The sequence below is a fragment of the Triticum dicoccoides genome, chromosome 3A, assembly GCF_002162155.2.
Source record: "Triticum dicoccoides isolate Atlit2015 ecotype Zavitan chromosome 3A, WEW_v2.0, whole genome shotgun sequence".
In the NCBI taxonomy this organism is placed as follows: domain Eukaryota; kingdom Viridiplantae; phylum Streptophyta; class Magnoliopsida; order Poales; family Poaceae; genus Triticum; species Triticum dicoccoides.
Genome location: NC_041384.1, coordinates 448,217,616 through 448,224,372, shown reverse-complemented (window position 1 = coordinate 448,224,372; position 6,757 = coordinate 448,217,616).

The window sequence follows — 6,757 nt, the reverse complement described above, 5'->3', positions numbered from 1 at the left end:
AAGGACCCGCACCCACCCACGCCCAAACATGCACCCAAAGAGAGGAAAGCCACCCACGTTAGCGCTTCTGGTCCCACCTGTAAACGAGAGAGGCGAACGGGAGGAGCACCACTCCGCGGCTCCCTTCCCCGATGCGTGAAGCACCCGCACCCACCCACACCGAAACATGCACCCAACAAGAGGACAGGCACACTTCTGGCCCCACCTGTAAATGAGAGGGGCGAACGGTAGGAGCACCACACCGAATCATAACTGGAGCCAACGAACGGACAGGATCACGACGCGTCAGCTTGGACCCATAGATCGGACGGTCAGCATTCAGATCGATCTGGGAAGCCCCCTATTCCGGCACAAATCAAGAATTGAGATTACCTCCATATCTCAAAACAATCATCAAACATCAAACTTTTCTTGGTATTCAACACACTCATACGAAAGTTTTATTATTATCTTGCATACCAAGCATATTAGGATTTTAAGCAAATTACCATGCTATTAAGACCCTCAAAATAATCTAAGTGAATCATGAGAGATCAATAGTTTCTATAAAACAAATCCACCACCGTGCTCTAAAAGATATAAGTGAAGTACTAGAGCAAAACTATAAAGCTCAAAAGATATAAGTGAAGCACATAGAGTATTCTATCAAATTCCAAATCATGTATGGCTCTCTCAAAAGGTGTGTACAACAAGGATGATTGTGGTAAACTAATAAGCAAAGACTCAAATCATAAAAGACGCTCCAAGCAAAACACATATCATGTGGTGAATAAAAATATAGCTCCAAGTAAAGTTACTGATAGAAGTAGACGAAAGAGGGAATGCCTTCCGGGGCATCCCCAAGCTTTAGCTTTTAGGTGTCCTTAGATTATCTTGGGGGCGCCATGGGCATCCCCAAGCTTAGGCTCTTTCCACTTCTTGTTCCATAATCTATCAAATCTTTACCCAAAACTTGAAAACTTCACAACACAAAACTTAAAGTAGAAAATCTCGTGAGCTCCGTTAGCGAAAGAAAACAAAAGACCACTTCAAGGTACTGTAATGAACTCATTTTTTATTTATATTGGTGTTATAAATACTGTATTCCAACTTCTATATGGATTATAAACTATTTTACTAGCCATAAATTCATCAAAATAAGCAAATAACACACGAAAAACAGAATCTGTCAAAAACAGAACAGTCTGTAGTAATCTGTAGCTAGCACAAGATCTGGAACCCCAAAAATTCTAAAATAAATTGCTGGACGTGAGGAATTTATCTATTAATCATCTGCAAAAATAATTAACTAAATAGCACTTTCCAAATAAAAACGACAGCAGTTCTCGTGAGCGCTAAAGTTTCTGTTTTTACAGCAAGTTCAACAAGACTTTCCCCAAGTCTTCCCAATGGTTCTACTTGGCACAAACACTAATTAAACACAAAAACACAACCAAAATAGAGTCTAAATAATTTATTTATTACTAAACAGGAGCAAAAAGCAAGGAATAAAAATAAAATTGGGTTGCCTCCCAACAAGCGCTATCGTTTAACGCCCCTAGCTAGGCATAACAAGCAAGAATAGATCTAGGTATTGCCATCTTTGGTAGGTAATCCATAAGTGGCTCTCATGATAGATTCATATGGTAATTTTATTTTCTTTCTAGGAAAGTGTTCCGTGCCCTTTTTTAATGGAAATTGAAATCTAATATTCCCTTCCTTCATATCAATAATTGCACCAACCGTTCTAAGGAAAGGTCTACCAAGAATAATAGGGCAAGAAGGATTGCAATCTATATCAAGAACGATAAAATCTACGGGCACATAATTCCTATTAGCAACAATAAGAACATCATTAATTCTTCCCATAGGTTTCTTAATAGTGGAATCCGCAAGATGCAAGTTTAGAGAGCAATTATCAAAATCATGGAAATCTAGCAAATCACACAAAGTTTTGGGAATAGTAGAGACACTAGCACCCAAATCACACAAAGCATAAAACTCATAATTTTTATTTTTAATTTTAATAGTAGGTTCCCACTCATCATAAAGTTTTTAGGGATAGAAACTTCCAATTCAAGTTTTTCTTCATAAGATTGCATCAAGGCATCAACGATATGTTTAGTGAACGCTTTATTTTGACTATAAGCGTGAGGAGACTTTAGCACGGATTGCAACAAGGAAATACAATCAATCAAGGAGCAATTTTCATAGTTAAATTCCTTGAAATCCATAATAGTGGGTTTAGCAACATCTAGGGTTTTAATTTCTTCAATCCCACTTTTATCAAATTTAGCATCAAGATCAACAAATTCCGAATTCTTAGAACGCCTTCTAGGTAAAGATGGATCATATTCAGTCCCATCATTATCAAGATTCATATTGCAAAACAAAGATTTAATAGGGGACACATCAATAACTTTTAGATCTTCATCATTATTTTCATAGGAACTAGAAGAACACGCTTTTATAAAGGCATCTTTCTTAGCACGCATCCTAGCGGTTCTTTCTTTGCACTCGTCAATGGAAATTCTCATGGCTTTGAGAGACTCATTGATATCATGCTTAGGTAGAATAGATCTAAGTTTCAAAGAATCAACATCAAGAGCAATTCTATCAACGTTCCTAGCCAAATCATCAATCTTAAGCAATTTTTCTTCAATCATAGCATTAAAATTCTTTTGCGAAGAAATAAATTCTTTAATATTAGATTCAAAATCAGAGGGCATCTTATTATAATTTCCATAAGAATTGGTGTAGGAATTACCATAATTATTATCGGGATTACTAGGATAAGGCCTAGGATTGAAATTTCCTCTATACGCGTTGTTACCAAAATTGTTCCTACCAACAAAATTCACATCCATAGATTCATTATTATTCTCAATCAAAGTAGACAAGGGCACATCATTAGGATCAGAAGAAACACTCTTATTAGCAAATAATTTCATAAGTTCATCCATCTTTCCACTCAAAACATTAATTTCTTCTATCGCATGCACCTTTTTTGTAGTAGATCTTTCAGTATGCCATTGAGAATAATTAACCATAATATTATCTAGGAGTTTAGTAGCTTCTCCTAAAGTAATTTCCATAAAAGTGCCTCGCGCGGCCGAATCTAAAAGATTTCTAGAAGCAAAATTCAATCCGGCATAAATTTTTTGTATAATCATCCACAAATTTAAACCATGAGTAGGGCAATTACGTATCATTAATGTCATTCTCTCCCAAGCTTGTGCAACATGTTCATGATCAAGTTGTTTAAAATTGATAATATCGTTTCTAAGAGAGATGATCTTAGCAGGGAAAAAAATACTTAGAGATAAAAGCATCTTTGCACTTGTTCCATGAATCAATACTATTTTTAGGCAAAGATGAAAACCAAACTTTAGCACGATCTCTAAGCAAAAAAGGAAATAGCTTCAATTTAACAATATCATTATCGACATCCTTTTTCTTTTGCATGTCAGACAAATCAACGAAGCTATTAAGATGGATAGCGGCATCTTCACTAGGAAGGCCGGAGAACGGATCTTTCATGACATGAGAGGCGACGACGGGCTCCGTCTAGAGGCGGATGGAGCGGCCCTGGACGCGGCATGCGCAGTCGTCGGCCATGGCAGAGCTGAAGCTTGAGGCGCAAAAACCAAGCCCCCTACCCGGCGTGTCAAATGTCGAGGGATTGATTCTGAGCTACGGGAAATCCACCAAAACCCTGGTTCGAGCTCTTGGGGCCTGGCTTTGCGTCTACGACGGGCTCTCGGCTCGCGGTGCCCGTTGGTGGGACGCCTCATGAGTTGGGCCGAGCGACCCCTCCGGGGCCGTAGGCATGTGGTCCGTGCTACCGTAGTTCCCACTGGGCCGATACAGGCCCCCTACAGTCTCGCTGCTGCTGTTGAGGTGTGCACCATAGAAATACTGTCCACTGTATAAATGTAATATATGGCGCACCACCTTTTTTTCCGATCAAAGCTGTGGGATGGAGATTTTTGTTGTTTTCTGTGGCATGCATTAGTGATAATGTTAGATTGGCATGGAAAAGTTACTCCAAAGAATTTATGAGCTATATAGAGATACTTTGTTTTTTTCCAGACATACACAGGATGATTGTTCAAGATCCATCTAAAGCTGTGGGAATTGAGAAGTATACATATTCACCGTGTACTGTGAGATATGAAATACCTAATTGTTTTGGATCTTGTTAGCATAATCCTTGTGTCCTGTAGCATAGTAGTATAGGGCTGGTCTGGTAGTTTTCCTTAGCTACCAAGATAAGCTTGATGCCTGACAACTAGTAGCAGCAACCAACTTTGTTTTGTCTGGAGAGGGAATTGATGCTGAGAGTTGATGAGACTTTCATTTTCATTGAAGTATGATGATTTCACATTTTTAACCATAGTCGTTGGGACCTGAAGCCACTACCTCTGGTACTCATCAGAGTGCTCCCAAATATACTTGGATTAGAATGAAATTGTTATCTAACTTAAGAATAAAGAGTTTTATTGCTGGGTCATTGACCCGTATTAACCAGCTTTGCAACTACATCCCGAAGAACACCAAGTATCTAACCATCTCATCAACCCACAATTTTAGCTGACCATGAATCTGTCACAACTTCCAATGATTGTACATTGTGAACGAAGGGAGCTTTTGACATAATGTTTCACTTCAAAATACTAATATTGCTGAGTATAGTCTATTAGATTTTGAACTGAGAGCTTATGGATGTCTTCCTTGTTACTGACTTGTGTTTTGAGTAGTTATGACCACCACTACTAATATTGTTTTGATTTGGCGTTTTGAGCTTGAAAAACTGCTTTTTTTTGTATGCTCTGATGGAAAGGAAATCTACCACAAGTACTAGTTTGTAGTCGTATTGTTCTCGGGGAGTTGTTGCATGTCTGCTACTCGCATTTACAACTGCTGTTAGAATGCTTTGAAGCATTAATCATAGTAATTTTTGCACTTGAGATTGTGAATCTTATGCCTAGATTTCTTTATGTTCCTTATTTTGTGAAGTGTTTTCCTGATAATTGACACTTTTGACATGACCATATCTTTCCTTCTAGTTGTAATGTTTTCCTGGACATCACACCTACAACTATTGCTAGGGTGTTTTGAAGGAGTATAAATGCAGACACTTTTGACATGATCATATCTTTGCTTCTAGTTGTAATATTTTGTTTTACCTTGTATCATGATGTTGCCCTTTTTGGTTGCAGAAGGCAGAAGCGCTGGATAATCAAAATCGATGAGGTGCTGCATGATTTTACCACCATCAATTGTTTCTCGGTTCCCGAATGCTGTTGACTAAAACATGGCTTCCCACTTCTGCGAATGAGTATCAGCATGGTTTCTAAGTGGCTGTAACATCGTTAGCCTAGATATCCCTACTCTGGATTTGTATGAATACCCGCATCAGTGTGGTTGTAATTTTGGGGTTTGAATTGATGGTGGGTTATTCCGTGTGTTGGTATGTTGGAATTAGACTTGAGACTTGTGATGATACTGAAGAACTGCAAGGATGTGTGGAAGTCATGTTGTTGGATTGTTCATTAAGTATATGTTTTCATGGGTGGATTTTCTTCCACCAATTGCACTGCTCAAAAGATTGGTGACAATGCAATCGAAGTATATGGATTTGGAAGGAAAATGTAACATGGACCACTGGACCGTAATTTCACAAAGTCTTTGTTCTAGTGATCTTTGTCTTATTTCACTTCCTGAATTTAGTACTCCCTCCGTAAAGAAAGATTTAAACACTTATATTTCTTTACAGAGGGAGTACCCGCGAAGAGAATCACAGACAGCAGCCAAAGCAGGAAGAGCATAAGCTCTTTTGTTTTCACCGTGAGGGAGAAGGAGGGGGAGGAGGAAAGGTCTCTAAATTTTGTTTTTCACCTTTTCTTTCTGTTTTGATTCGGGTGCTCCAGAGGTGATTCGTGTGTGAAGTTCTTTGGGTGATCGATCTGTTCTTCCGTGCTCGACCAACTATTCGGGTGGCTCCACTGAGTATTTTCTTCTTATTTGGATGGAGCAGAGCTCTCCGTGCGCACGCCCTTTGGAGAGCTCTTTTCTTGGTGAGGTTCTTCCGCACTTTGATCGATTTTGTGTTCTTGTGTTCTGCATGTGCTTGCTCCCGTAGTCCTACTGTCTTTGCTTCTACAGTTGGAGATCTTTGGTAACGTGGTTCGTATGAAGAAAGAAGATCAAATATTGACGTCCACTATCTTGCAAAGAGTGCATTGTGAGGCATGTATGGTATGGCTAGCCGCCGGCCGACATCGACATTTCATATAATTTCCATTAGCTAATGTAAGCTATTCTAAAACAAAATATAAACAATGTCATGTTATTTGGCTCAACTCGTTAGTCATCGAGTTCCGCTCAATTCGAGCCGAGTCGCGAGCTATTTGGTTAACTTCGACTTTCGATTTTTAATTCCAACATGTAAGAATAGGGAAACCATTTCTATCTGTAATTTGACATTAACTATTCACCAAACCTTTTGCTCACCGTTGACTTGGCTTTTCATGGCCGAGATATCCGAACGAAATCCCTCACATCATTCTAATCTTCTGTTTTTAATGCAACCATGTTCGTCTAGCCCCGCCAATTCCTCTCATCTGTTTCTCCTTAAACTAATCATCAGTCATATTCATCTCTCTTTAAATTTCAACCCACCTCATCGCGATGCTTGCCGTCCATGTCACACGAGTTCTCGCCAACAACGCAACTCAAGTTCAGTCCATTGCATCCCGTGGTTGCAATCTAACTC